Below are 15,761 nucleotides of genomic sequence, written 5' to 3' on the forward strand. Positions count from 1 at the left end.
TCGAGTCGCAACCGGACCCGCAACCGTGCTCTCGAGTTGTGTTGTTTTGTGCCGGTGTTATGGTCTCGAGTCGAGACTAGGAGTTCTCGACTCGCAATCTCTTGTCGAGACAAGGTGTGTAACAGAATTCCATGATTAAACAGCAACAATCACTCCGTAAATCCAGCTAACAACTTATCGGTTTCACAAATCGGATCAAACACCATGTTCAACAGTTTCACTTATTCAAATCATCATCAACAAGAACAGTAATTCATCATCAACATAAATATGCAACCGGATCATTTGATTAACAACTTCATAGCCGATTAATTCTAAGACTCGAATCTATGGCATAACATCCGATTACATGAGCATATTCCAAAACACACATACAAGCCGATTACATGTATCCATTCGGTCTTCATACAACATGGACAATCCGATTTTCATGAACATTATCAATAATTTAACAAGCATCATCAAATCGGTTCTAGCTTATCATCCCACATACATTCCTAATCGATATAGTCTAAGCATGATATCACATCATCATTCAACAATTAAACAATAACAAAATACTAACCGATAAGAAGATGGTAAACAAGAATTGATCCAAACAAGTGGTCTTGGTGCCGCCGGTTCCGAAGGAGAGACTAGAGAGAGCTAGGGTTTGCAACTTGTGTGTGTTTTGATAAAATGTGAGATGTTTACAACATCTCCTGTGTAAATCGGCTAAGGGAATGGGCCGAACCCACTTGGGCTGCCCTAAGGATCCGCGCACAAGTGCAAAGCCCAGATGACTTGTGCGGTTGAGTGTAGTGTTGTGCGGTTCGGTTCGGTTGCATATACACGCATTCACGTATAATAAAACATAACATTCATACATTAATTCAATTAACATAGTTCACGTAAGCACGTAACGTTACATAAAGTAGGTTCGAATCGAATTACGAGTTGTCACAGTATCCCCAACTAAAAAGAAATTTCGTCCCGAAATTTGGTACGCACTCACTGAGGAAGCTAGGTAAGTTATATCATTCACTGGTTTTCCTGGGGTGTCACATCCTCCCCAACTTGAATGGGAATTTCGTCCCGAAATTCACTAGTTGCATCAACATTAGGTTTGCTAGGTTTTGTCTTGTCTTTGGGGAACAAATGTGGATACTTAAGTTCCATCTGATCCTCGCGTTCCCACGTGAACTCTGGGCCACGTCTTGAGTTCCAACGAACTCTCACAATCGGTATACGGTTGTGTTTACGAACTTTAACTTCCCGATCCATAATCTCAATTGGTTCTTCGACAAACTGCAATTTATCGTCTATCTTCAGCTCTTGAAATGGTACAACTAGTGTTTCATCAGCCAAACACTTCTTTAACTGCGATACGTGAAACACATCATGGACATTACCCAACTCAGCAGGTAATTCCAACCTGTAGGCCACCTTTCCAATTCGTTCCAGAATTTTGAATGGTCCCACATAACGAGGGTTTAGTTTGCCGCGTTTCCCAAAACGCACCACACCCTTCCAGGGTGAGACCTTTAACATAACGCGATCATTAACTTCGAATTCCAACGGTTTACTACGCTTGTCAGCATAGCTTTTCTGTCGATCGCGAGCTGCGGCCATACGGTTTCGGATCTGCACAATGTTTTCTGATGTCTCAAGCACGAGCTCAGGGCCTGTGATCTTACTGTCACCCGCCTCAAGCCAACAGAGAGGTGAACGGCATTTCCGTCCGTACAGTGCTTCGAATGGAGCTGCCTGTATACTAGTGTGGTAGCTGTTGTTGTAGGAGAATTCTATCAACGATAAGTGCTTCTCCCATCCTTTCCCAAAATCGATTACACACGCCCGTAGCATATCTTCAAGTGTCTGGATGGTGCGCTCACTTTGCCATCCGTCTGCGGGTGATAAGCGGTACTCATGTCGAGTCGTGAACCGAACGACTTATGCATTGCTTGCCAAAGATCAGAAGTGAAACGTGGATCTCGATCTGAGATGATAGAAGTTGGTACCCCATGTCTAGAGACGACTTCTTTAAGATAAACTGCTGCTAGTTGCGAAAACTTGTCTGTCTCCTTGATTGCTAAGAAATGCGCTGACTTCGTGAGGCGATCAATAATCACCCAAATGGTATCGTTTCCAGCCTGAGTTCTTGGTAGTCCTGTCACGAAATCCATGCCGATTTGTTCCCACTTCCATGTGGGTATCTCTGGTTGCTGCAGTAGACCTGAGGGCTTTTGATGTTCCGCTTTGACTTTAGCACAAGTCAAACATTTGCTGACGTAGGTTGCGATGTGAGCTTTCATGCTAGGCCACCAATATGTAGTTTTCAAGTCGTGGTACATCTTATCTGATCCCGGGTGTACGGAGTAACGTGACTTATGCGCCTCCTCCATTGCAAGTTCTCGTAAGTCACCATAAAGTGGAACCCAGATGCGTCCGGTTACGTAGTAAGCACCGTCTCCCTTTTGCTCTAGGCGTTGTCTTGAGCCGCGCAAAGCTTCAGCTCGAACGTTATCTGGTTTCAACGCTTCTAACTGAGCGTCTCGTATCTGGGAAGGAAGATTGGACTGGATCGTGAGTTGCAATGCTCGCACACGCCTAGGTGCATTATCCTTTCTGCTGAGGGCGTCAGCTACGACGTTCGCCTTTCCCGGATGATACTTGATGGCACATTCATAATCATTTAACAGTTCAACCCATCGTCGTTGCCGCATGTTCAATTCTTTCTGGTCGAAGATATGCTGAAGACTCCTATGGTCGGTGTAGATGGTGCATTTGGTACCGTACAAATAGTGCCTCCAGATCTTCAACGCAAACACCACCGCTCCTAATTCCAAGTCGTGAGTCGTATAGTTCTTCTCGTGCACCTTCAACTGACGAGAAGCATAAGCTATCACCTTCTCGCGTTGCATCAACACGCAACCGAGACCCTGAATCGAAGCATCAAAGTAAACCACAAAATCTTTGGTACCCTCTGGTAACGACAAGATCGGTGCACTGCAAAGTTTCTGTTTTAACAATTGGAAGGCCTCTTCTTGCTTCGTTCCCCAAGAGTATACCGTGTTCTTCTGTGTCAACGAGGTGAGAGGTTGTGCGATTTTCGAAAAATCTCTAATAAACCTCCGATAATATCCAGCAAGACCAAGAAATTGGCGCACCTCAGAAGGAGTCTTTGGTGCCGCCCACTTTTTAACTGCGTCCACTTTCGCAGGATCCACATGTATCCCCGTTTCGTTAACAACGTGCCCAAGGAAATGAACTTCTCGAATCCAGAAGTCACACTTAGAAAACTTTGCATACAATTGTTCCTTTCTCAACAGTTCCAATATAAGGCGTAGGTGACGCTCGTGATCCTCCTTGTTCTTTGAATAAACCAAGATGTCATCGATAAACACTATAACAAACTCGTCGAGATATGGCTTACATACGCGGTTCATGAGATCCATGAAGACCGCTGGTGCATTTGTCAATCCAAACGGCATGACCAAAAACTCGTAGTGTCCATAGCGCGTTCGAAAAGCCGTTTTGGGGATATCCTCCTCCCTAACCCTTACCTGGTGATAACCCGATCTCAAGTCGATCTTCGAATAGAAACTTGACCCTTGCAACTGGTCAAACAAGTCGTCGATTCGTGGTAACGGATAGCGGTTCTTAATGGTTACCTTGTTGAGCTCTCGATAATCGATACACGTACGAAATGACCCATCTTTCTTCTTTACAAATAGAACTGGGGCTCCCCAAGGCGAAGAACTGGGTCGAATAAAGCCCCTGTCCAACAACTCTTGCAGTTGGTTAGACAGTTCTTGCAATTCCCCTGGTGCTAAACGGTAAGGAGCACGTGCAATTAGAGCTGCTCCTGGTGCAAGATCAATTTGAAATTCTACTTGACGGTGAGGAGGTAACCCTGGTAGCTCCTCTGGAAATACATCAGCGAAGTCTCACACCACTGGTAAGTCTTCGATCTTTCTCTCCTCGGACTGAGCATTAGTAACTAACGCTAACATTGCAGGGTACCCCTTTTGTAGGTACTGCTGTGCACGCATGGCCGAGATAATACCAACCATCGTCCCACTACGATGCCCTTGAACTAATAATGACTCCCCATCAGGGAGAGGGATACGCACAATCTTCTCCTTACATAAAATTTCTGCTTGGTGCTCAGACAACCAATCCATGCCTACTACTATGTCGAAACTACCTAGCGTAATGGGAAGAAGATCAATATCAAACACCTGACCCACGAGATCTAGTTTGCACCCGAAAAGGACATTCGAAGCTTCTATCGTCTTACCATCTGCTAGTTCTACTACCTGCTTAACTTCTAATGGTGTTGGGGTTATCCCTAATCGTCGACTAAATTCTAGGGACACATAACTCCAATCGGCACCGGAATCAAATAATACAAGAAGCAATACGATTGTTTACAGGAAACGTACCAGTTACAATGTTGTCGTCATTCCTGGCATCTCCTGCTCCGAGCTGGAACACTCTGCCTCGAGCACCACTTCCCCCATTGTTGTCGTGGTTGTTATTGTTGTTCCCGGCATTGTTGTTATTCGGGCGGTTGTTGTCGTTAGCATTTTGGTTTAGCTGAGGGCAATCCCGCTTAAAGTGACCCTCATCCCCACACTGATAGCACCCCTTTCTGAAACCCTGGTTCTGCTGGGGTGGTTGTCCCTGTTGTCTCTGGTTCTGTTGGTTCTGTTGCTGCTGGTGTTTGGGCTGTGAGGCCCCACAATCCCTGGACTCATGGCCCGCCTTACCACACCTGTTACACATCTGACCACACGGCCCGAAATGATGATAGCCACACTTGTTACATCGTGGCTTCCTCCCTGCATACGAACCCTGGCCTTGGCCACTCCCTTGGCCTTGATTGACGGAAGACGACTGGCTGATGCTACGGTTGCTGTTGTTGTCTGGTCTTTTCTGAGTCTGACCCGCACTAAACGTTTTGTCATGGTCGCTCCACTTTCGTTTGTTATCATTAGCAGATGTAGTAGCAGTGGGTGCAGCAGCAGTAGTGGCTGAAATGCGCAGGGGTAACGAATTACTTTCTACCTCCTGGTCCACAATCTTATGAGTCAGACGAACAATCTGTGTCAAATCATTGAGATGGGCTGCAGTGACCAAACTCTTCACACGCGGAGGCAACCCTTTGATGAATAACTCAATCCTCCGAGACATAGGCCGGGACAAGTTCGGGCACATGTCGGCCAGTTCATACGATCGCTTCACATATGCTTCGACTTTAGATCCAACCATCTTCAAGTCATAGTACTCGTTTTCCAACTTCTAGACCTCATCCCGTGGACAATACTCCTCCCTGATCAGTTCTTTAAAGTCATTCCAAGTTGTGGCATTCGCTGCCTCGATGCCCAACAACTGTACCTGGGCATTCCACCACGTTAGGGCACCATCCGCCAAGGTACCCGCAGCATATTTCACCCTGTCCCCAGCGGGACAGTTACAGATAGCAAACACGGACTCTGCTTTCTCGAACCATCTCAGAAGCCCCACAGCCCCTTCAGTCCCGGTGAAGGTCTGTGGCTTACAGTCCATAAACATTTTGAATGTACAAGTAGGTTGGTTGGGTTGGGGTTGTGCGTGTTGACCTAAATGACGAAAGGAAACACATTATAGGAGTGAAAGGACGTGTACGCGGTATAAGAGTAAAGAGTACTTGGTACATTCCGTACCAGCTTGATAGGCTGCTAAGGCCTCAGCCACACGGGTATTGATTAAGTCGGTCAACTCAGCCTGAGTCATGTTGATGTTGCCACATCCGTGTCCTCGTCCACTCATGATTCTATAGTTGAAAATGAACTGATTTAGGAGTCGATCAAGGTGGAATTCATGTATCACACTAATATCTATTCACTACCAAGTTCGTACACAAAATAAGGCAGAACCCTTCTCACGCTCGATAAGCCTCACTGGGACTCGCATGCACCCCACGTTATTATTAAGTGTGCACCCATAATAATAAGGCAATTTGCATGCTTATCTCAATGCCTCTTAGCTTGCGCTCGAAGTTTCCCCCGTTCACACAACGCACAAGTGGTATTACAAGGCTACGATTCATATGAGTCAAAGAGTAGCGTTACACTATCAAGTCACTAAAGTATCTAACGTTTCATTCCATGCTATTGTGAGTGTGTGATTGCTAAACAAGTGATGCACAAAGTAAGAGAGACGAACCTTGCAATCTGGAGCTTGAGTGTCATGATCGATTTTCGAAGGTGTTCGGTTATAGTCTGGTTTTACAAAAACGTTTTAAAACCTATTTCACTATAACCAGTGGCTCTGATACCAAACTGTAACACCCCCAAAATACCACCTGCGGGAACTCCGCGAGGCGTGTTACGCATCAGAGTCTGAGCCACCAATCACATTGAACCAACGATAAATATTTAAATAGGTCATGACATTAATTACCAATAAAAAGTTGAACATGATATCAATTCTCCAAATGTTGTGTAGCGGAAGCATGTAAATAATCGTTTAGCAATTGTTTCATAATAATACTTAAAACCAATGTATCCAATATAGATTAATCCGAGAGTCTCGATCCATGACCACTCCAGCACTCCCAGATAGTAAGTCCATGTCACAAATTCTAACGACCTGCAAGCATGCAGACAAGTGTGTCAGACTACGCTGGTGAGTTCAAAGTTTTGTTAACGTGTTTTGTTACCAGATGTATGTTAATGCGATTCAACGTTGCGATACGATGTTGCTCATAACATGCTAGATACCCTAGGGAGTGTGCCCATATGTATCCGGGGAGTGTGCCCCTTAACAACCCCAATGCTCCTAACCAAGCATTGGTAATGATGCCCAGATAATTAGGTCACGCCCGTCCTTACGGCCCGGTGTGAGGTGTCCCACCTAATAGCGCTATCAACTAATTACCCCCATTGCCCTACAGGCAATCTGATGATGATAGATTCCATGTTCAATAACCAAAACCGATTTATTTGTTTACCCAAAGTTTCCCTTCCAAATATTTACTAGTTTTCCCAAACCACCAGGGCGCATGCTTGAGAAATGCAGTGAACTCACCTTGGTTGCTCGGTATGATACACAACAGTTCAATTAAGCTACAAAGTGATCAACCACGTCCTATCACAGTTATCATACCAATCAGATTCGTACACTAGTATTGCACGTATGTTCCACACATATTAACAAGTTGTGTACAAGCATTGATCATCATGTTCACGTATAAGCATGGCAGTTCTACAGTAACTTCACATAAGCAAGTCCAAATACGCGGCCCAATCAATTGGGCTGGTAACAGTGGGCCAGTCCAATAAGAGGGTGTGCATGTTCTCGGTCTCGAGTCGAGACTAGCAATCTCGAGTCGAGACTAGTCGGTCTCGGGTTATATTGATCTCGAAGTCTCGAGTCGCAACAGGGAGTTCTCGGGTCATCTTGGTCTGGTCGAGACTACACGGTCTCGAGTCGCAACCGGAACCGCAACCGTGGTCTCGAGTTGTGTTGTTTTGTGCCGGTGTTATGGTCTCGAGTCGAGACTAGGAGTTCTCGACTCGCAATCTCTTGTCGAGACAAGGTGTGTAACAGATTTCCATGATTAAACAGCAACAATCACTCCGTAAATCCAGCTAACAACTTATCGGTTTCACAAATCGGATCAAACACCATGTTCAACAGTTTCACTTATTCAAATCATCATCAACAAGAACAGTAATTCATCATCAACATAAATATGCAACCGGATCATTTGATTAACAACTTCATAGCCGATTAATTCTAAGACTCGAATCTATGGCATAACATCCGATTACATGAGCATATTCCAAAACACACATACAAGCCGATTACATGTATCCATTCGGTCTTCATACAACATGGACAATCCGATTTTCATGAACATTATCAATAATTTAACAAGCATCATCAAATCAGTTCTAGCTTATCATCCCACATACATTCCTAATCGATATAGTCTAAGCATGATATCACATCATCATTCAACAATTAAACAATAACAAAATACTAACCGATAAGAAGATGGTAAACAAGAATTGATCCAAACAAGTGGTCTTGGTGCCGACGGTTCTGAAGGAGAGACGAGAGAGAGCTAGGGTTTGCAACTTGTGTGTGTTTTGATAAAATGTGAGATGTTTACAACATCTCCTGTGTAAATCGGCTAAGGGAATGGGCCGAACCCACTTGGGCTGCCCTAAGGATCCGCGCACAAGTGCAAAGCCCAGATGACTTGTGCGGTTGAGTGTAGTGTTGTGCGATTCGGTTCGGTTGCATATACACGCATTCACGTATAATAAAACATAACATTCATACATTAATTCAATTAACATAGTTCACGTAAGCACGTAACGTTACATAAAGTAGGTTCGAATCGAATTACGAGTTGTCAAAAACGCTCAAAATTTTAGTGAAGAATCAACAAAACAGCAGATGGTATTCTTAGCATCTGTGCTTGAATCATATGAGAGCCTCGTGGAAGGCAAGATTGGAAACACCAACCTGACAAAGGAGGATTATGACTAGATCGCTCCGGAAGAGATGGAATTGATCGACATCAGGTGGTGTATGGCCAGTGCAGTCCGGAGAGCTCAACGTTTCATGGAGATTACAGGAAGAAAGTCTATTGGTGGACCATCTACCAAGTTAGGCTTTGAGAAATCGAAAGTCACATGTTTCAAGTGTAAACAGGAAGGTCATTTTAAAAGAGAGTGCCGAAATGCTTATGCTGATGACTCTGAAAATCCGTTCAGAGAAGATTACTACAAAAAGCGATCTATCACCAGAATAAATCTGAACCCCCCAGGATGAAGCAGCTTGAGGATAACCCCAAAGAAAAATCCAGAGCTCTCGCTGTGATTCATGACGACGAAGGATTTGATTGGAGTGATATACTGCCTGAGGAAGATGCAGTAGGTTATGCGTTTGCTGCAAAAACAGAAATTAAGTCGTTCAGAGACACCAGAACAGCAGCAGAAAAATCAAATGATAGACAACAGAGAGCTCAATACAAAATGATGAGAATTTCTCGTGTATACAGTGAAGCTAAAAAGGCAAAAGGATGGGATGCGGATAGAGAGTGTTACCTTGATCCTGAAGGAAACATTGCTATTGATCCAAAGACTCTTAGTCTTGAAGCTTTAGCTAAGGAATTTGCTAAATTAGAAGAGTCTCAACAGAGAGAATGGTGGGGAGGTGGTGATGAAAAAGAGAAAGAGAAAGAAAAAGAGCAGGAGCTGAAGCCAAAGAAGATCGATGAAGGGATCATTGATACGTCACAGGAGTTGACAGCTGAAAACTTTGGAAAAATGGCTGACAAGGTGCTGGCTGCTAAGGAACTTGAGGTAGACTCTAAGTCTGTATCTTAGTCTAAAAGCCAGGTCAGTTCAAATGCGTCATCAAGTGGGTCAGGTAAGAAAGTCAAAGGTGACAGTGACTGCAAAAATTGCATGAAAAACTGCAAACTTTGTAGTACACAAGCTTACCTCAATGATACGAAGGTAAATGATCTGACAAAAAGAGTCAGAAAAGTTGAAGATCAGATTCTTGATCGTGATAAAATGATCAAATTTTCAAATGATCAAGTTAAAAAGTTGACTGAGAAAATTGACAATGATAAAATTGAAGTAGAAAGAATTAAGAAAGAAAATGAAAAATTGATTCTTGAAAACCGTCAAATTTCAGAAAATTTTGAGAAACTGAAACTAACAGTAAAAGATTCTGATGAAAGAAACAGTAAAACCAATAAAGAAAATGAACATTTAACTGTAGTTCTTATACACAAAGAAGAACAAATCAACAAGCAATTGGATGAGATTGCTAAGTTGAAACTTCAGTTTGAAGAAGCTAAGATTGAGAATGAGCGCATCAATCTGAAATTGACCAGTTACAACTCCGCAAGCTTTGTTTTGCAACACATTGTTCCCAAACCTGTCGGGAAAAACAAAGCAGGCGAAGATGTATTCTCTGATGGAACAGAGTTGGGTTATCATCAAGTTCCACCACCAGTTCTAAACAATTTTTCAAAGAAACAATCAGGGTTGGTTAATGATGATGATGAAAATGAGGTGAAACTTCCGGACACAATTGATGTCACGTTCACTTCATCTTCCGATGACGATAGTGTCCAAACTGAAGTGGTGAAAAGTGTGGTTGAGAATGTTCTAAAATCTGAAAGTGACACTACTGAGGAAGATGAATGTTTCTTGGACAAATACATTCCGAAACCACAGTCCAAGAACAACTTAAATGAAGGACCTACTCTTGTCATGTATAAGATGTTGGGATCAGATAAATTGTTTTCGGATTCTGAGTTTCCATTGGAGAATGTAAATGTTGCTAAACTGACAAACGTGTTCAAATTGATTGAAGTTGATTTGTCTGAAGTAAACAGTTTAAATCACACAAAAAGACAAATGAATTTTGAAAAAGATAAAGTTTACTACAAGAAGCCTGTTATTCCACCACGTTTTTATAACAACAATCGAAACAAAGGGTCGGGTGGATATCAGGGTGGTAAGACTTATCAGAAAAAGAATGTTCAAAACAGAAGGTTTGTTGAGAAGAAAGTGTTTGTGACAAGTTCAAGTTCACTTTCTGATGAAGAATCAAAAATCTTTTCAAAATCAAACAAAGAGTTCTTTGAGAAAAAGGCCTCGCAGCCTCAGTCTGAAGGTACAAGTCAGGTTGTTGACACCCGAACATGCCTCAAATGTAATCAAGTTGGACATATTGCACGAAGGTGTACCAACTTAAAGCCTAAGACTGAAGTTGTTGAGATTCAAAAGAAGAAAGTTGATGGGAAAGGAAAAGGTCCATTGGTTGTTGAGAAAAAAATTTTGAAAAATGAAAATATCAAAGTCAAAACTGAACCTGCTAAAAATGTGGTAACTAAAAACGACAAGTTTTACAAGCGGGTTGTGTCATCTCAACAAACATGGAGGCCAAAGGTGGTTGAAAAGAAAGCAAGTGTTCCAAAACCAAAGGTTTCTGAGACTGAAAAACAGTCATCTTCTACCACACCGGTAAAGATGAATGTTCCTTTGGATTATTATGTGAAACTTGAGAAAGAAATGCAAAAATCTGAGAAGAAAGATGTTCAAAAGAAAGACCAACCATCTCTCAGAAAGATGAGTTTTTCTTATACAAAAAGGTTGAGGTTGGGTCTGAAGAAAGTTTGGAAATGAATGATAAAAATTTTCCACCATTGATCACCAAAAGAACTGTCATTGATGTCCAGTTACCTGAGTCGATAGAGGCTTGGGTAACACCAAAATCTAACTAAAATGTTTGTGATATGTGCAGGAGCTTCCGAGATCCGTTTCTCGGCACATGACAGGGAAGACAGCTTTGCTGTATGATGTTAGAAATTTCAATGGAGGTTATGTAGGGTTCACAGGCAATCAAGGTGGTAGAATAGTTGGTGAAGGAACGTTATCCAATGGGATTGTAACATTTGAGAGAGTGAATTACATTGCTGAGCTTGAGATTAATCTGCTGAGTATCTCGCAGATCTGTGATAGGATGTATACAACTCACTTCACAGACAAAGAATGTTTGATCTTGAAACCAGGATTTGTTATCCCTAAAGAATGGATTATCATGAGGGCACCAAGAGTCAATGATCTGTACGTGTTGGATATGAGTGTAGCAACTAAAACCACGGGTCAGGCTCATTGTTTTGTGTCTAGAGCAACGGAGAAAGAATCACAGTTGTGGCACCGCAAGATGGGGCATATACATCTGAGGAAAATGAATCATCTGGTGCACAATGATTTGGTTACGGGTGTTCACATTAAAGGTTTTCATCTGGAAGGGGAGTGCATTAGCTGCGTCAAAGGCAAGCAGAAGAAAAAGTCACACCCTCAAAAGCAAGTCAATTCAGTCTCAAGACATTTAGAGAGACTTCATATGGACTTATTTGGTCCAGTGAATGTCAAAAGCATAACTGGTGATCTCTACTGTCTTGTGGTTACCGATGATTATTCCAGATTTTCGTGGGTATCATTCTTGAAGACGAAAGAGGAGACATTTGAAAGCCTGATGTCGTTGTTCAGAAAAATTGAAAATGTGTACCAAGCACGAATCCGAAGAATCAGAAGTGATAATGGTACTGAATTCAAGAACACAAGATGGAAGAATTTTGTGATGAAAGAGGTATATTGCATGAGTTTAGTGCTCCGTACACTCCGCAGCAGAATGGAGTCGCTGAAAGAAAGAATAGGACACTAATCGAAACGGCCAGAACAATGCTTGTTGATTCAAAGCTACCTGTAAATTTTTGGGTAGAAGCATTTTCCGCCGCATGTTATACGCTCAACCGGGTTCTAACAGTCGAGAAATTTAACAAGACATGTTTTGAGCTGATCAACAACCGCAAACAAAACCTAAAGTATCTTGAACCGTTTGGGTCTCCCTGTACAGTTCTTGAGCCTTCTGGTAAGTTTGGTCCAAAGAGTATCGAGGGAATATTTGTGGGTTATCAAAGTCCTTTGAAACGAGTCTTTGTTCCAAGCTTGAAGCGGATTATTGAGGCGCAAAATGTTGAATGTCAAGGCAATACAATGCCACCACAACATCCCGGTGATTCATGGTGTTTTCACTATGATACTTTATGGGATTCGTTTGACATGAGAGAAGAAGAAGAAGAAGATTTCTTTGATGAGTTGGATATTCTGAGAGAGTATGAATCATCTCAGGAAACGTTCCCAGCTGAGTATTCAAGCCGACCTCGACAAACTTCAAATGACGATGAAGCAGGTCCAAGCAATGCTGGAGAACATGATGATATTCAACAAGATGAAATTGCTCAAGATAATCTGACGGTAGAAAATGATAATCAAGAATCTGATAACGGACCAGTATTCGATCATGATGATTCAGATTCTGAGGGGGAGCAAATTCAGATTTCAGGTCAAACAAACCCAGTCGGTGAACAAGATGCAAATCAGAATGTTACCAATCTGGAGGGCGATGTAGATGTTCCAAGCGAAGTGATGCCAAGAACTCTATCATACCATCCAGAGGATTTGATCATAGGAGAATTGCAATCAGGCGTTCGCACAAGACGTCAAATTGACCAGGGGCTTATTTGCTTTTATTCTACAGTTGCTTCTTTACAAACTGATTTTTCACATAGTTGTTTTATTTCGCAGATCGAACCAAGAACATACAAAGAGGCGTTAACTGAAGATTCTTGGGTCAATGCCATGCAAGAAGAGTTAAGTCAGTTTGAAAAGTTAGGAGTGTGGAAGTTGGTAGATTTGCCGGACGGTCACAGGAAAATTAACACAAAATGGGTATTTAAATGCAAGAGAGATGACCGCGGAGTTGTTCGAAACAAAGCTCGACTCGTTGTCCAGGGCTTTAGTCAACAGGAGGGTATTGATTTTAAATCGTGGAAAAAAATCAATTAGAGAGATGACCGCGGAGTTGTTCGAAACAAAGCAATTAGAATCTTTCTAGCATTTGCATCGTGGAAAAACTTCAAAGTCTTTCAGTCAGATGTTAAATCGGCGTTTCTTTATAGGAAGGTTAAAGAGGAGGTATATGTCGGACAGCCGCCGGGCTTCTCTGATCCAATCCACAAAAACAAGGTTTATTTGCTGGATAAAGCGCTGTATGGTTTACACCAGGCCCCGAGAGCTTGGTACGAGACTTTATCTCAACACCTACTAGCCAACAGCTTCATCCGAGGAAAAGTGGATGCCACTCTCTTCACCAAAGAGGTCGACGGACATCTTCTGATCGTTCAGATATACGTGGATGACATAATATTTGGGTCAACGAATGAGAATCTATGCAAAGATTTTGAATCAATTATGAAGAAAAAGTTTGAAATGTCATCAATGGGGGAGATGAAATTCTTCTTAGGACTTCAAGTTGAACAACTACCTGAGGGAATTTTCATACATCAGACGAAGTACGTTCATGATATTCTAGAGAAATTTGGGATGTCAAGTTCTACTCCAGCTTCAACCCCCCTAGTGACTAATCATGGGATAAACCCATATCTCACCGGAGACAGGGTAGATGAAATGACGTATCGTTCCATGATAGGATCGTTGATGTACTTAACTGCTTCAAGACCCGATATCATGTATCCAACATGCCTTGCAGCACGGTTTCAGTCAAGCCCCAGAGCTTCGCATATGGTAATTGTGAAGAGGATATTACGCTACCTGAAAGGAACTCCAACATTCGGGTTGTGGTATCCAAAAACAGGCGATTTCACGCTCGAAGGGTATTCTGATTCCGACTACGAAGCTGCAAAGTCAATGCTTAATCAACAACAGCGAGTTGTCAGTTCTTTGGACCACGCTTGGTCACCTGGAAATGTAAGAAGCAGACCTCTGTGGCTCTATCCACATGTGAAGCTGAGTACGTATCTGCTAGCAGTTGTTGCTCTCAGATCTTGTGGATCCAGCAACAGATGCGCGACTACGGTTTGCAATTTCTTAGCACCCCTATCTTTGTTGATAATGAGGCCGCAATAAGTATAACGAAAAATCCTATTCATCACGCTAAAACGAAACACATAGAAATTCGTCATCACTTCATCCGAGATTGCTTCGAGAAGAAGTTGATACGAATTGAGAAAATCCACACTGATGAACAGAAAGCTGATTTACATACCAAAGCTTTTGACAAAACTCGTTTTAAATATCTTTTAAAAATAAATGGTATGAAGCTTCTCTCGGTGTTGGATGGAATTATTGGTGTTGATGAGGATAACATTGTAGATGATGATGTTGAGAAACAATCTGCAATGGTTTGTCGATTTTTTACTTTTTGGTATTTAGGGGGGGTAGATAAATTTTTGGAAAATACAAAAACAGTAAAAAATTCAAAAATACAAAAACATGAGAAAGTTTCAAAATTCAAAAACAATAGAAAACTGAAAAATGAGCTTGTGTAAAAAGGGAAAATAATAGTACATCGGCTTGACAGTTACGGTACGCTAAAGATTTGTAAAGTTTAAAAGCGTTAAACAGTCTCGCTGATGATGTGCCGATAGGTTTTTACACATTTAGTAGGTTTGTTCGGGATATAAACATAAAACATCAAACTTGCTAATTTCGTGGGGAACACTACTTGGATATATAGGTAACTCCTGAAATCTCGTTTGAAAGGTCCCTCTTTCTGAAATGCTAGGTCTTTATACTCAGTGATATCTGGGGTATTATTCTGGGACTTCTGCTAAATGGAACTTCTGACCTAGTCCCCAAATAATACTTTCCACATTGCTTGAAATACAGCATCACCCTCAGCATAAAAAATGATGAATCATTGAAAAATGTTAATCATGTGCTTTTGTAAAAAAGATCCTCTAAAGGGGACACACCGAAAGTCGAACCGTCATCTCTCTGCTGAACGGAAGTTCTGACCTGAGCTCTCACGGTTTCGCATCTAACCCCTTACAGATATCATCTGTGGTATACTCACCTGTAAGACTGAATATTGGGATCTGGATACAGGAGTATATTCAAGAGGTGGGACACATCAATGAGTTTAAGTTCTTAATGCACCTAATTCGTATCCTGAACAGATTGAAAATTGTGTGAGAATTTAAGTGGATCAGCATATCGACAATCTAAGCGAATTGTTTAATTCTGAGTATGAAATTAAAGCTTAACGGTACTAGTGACTTGTCTGATAGCTGATATGATTCCCTAACACGCTCACCAAAAATATGTTTGTAAATAGTTTACTTTCATTACATTCTGCATTTAAGTTTCTGTAATTCATTTTCTAGTTTA

This window comes from Helianthus annuus, chromosome 12 (assembly GCF_002127325.2).
Source record: "Helianthus annuus cultivar XRQ/B chromosome 12, HanXRQr2.0-SUNRISE, whole genome shotgun sequence".
Taxonomy (NCBI): domain Eukaryota; kingdom Viridiplantae; phylum Streptophyta; class Magnoliopsida; order Asterales; family Asteraceae; genus Helianthus; species Helianthus annuus.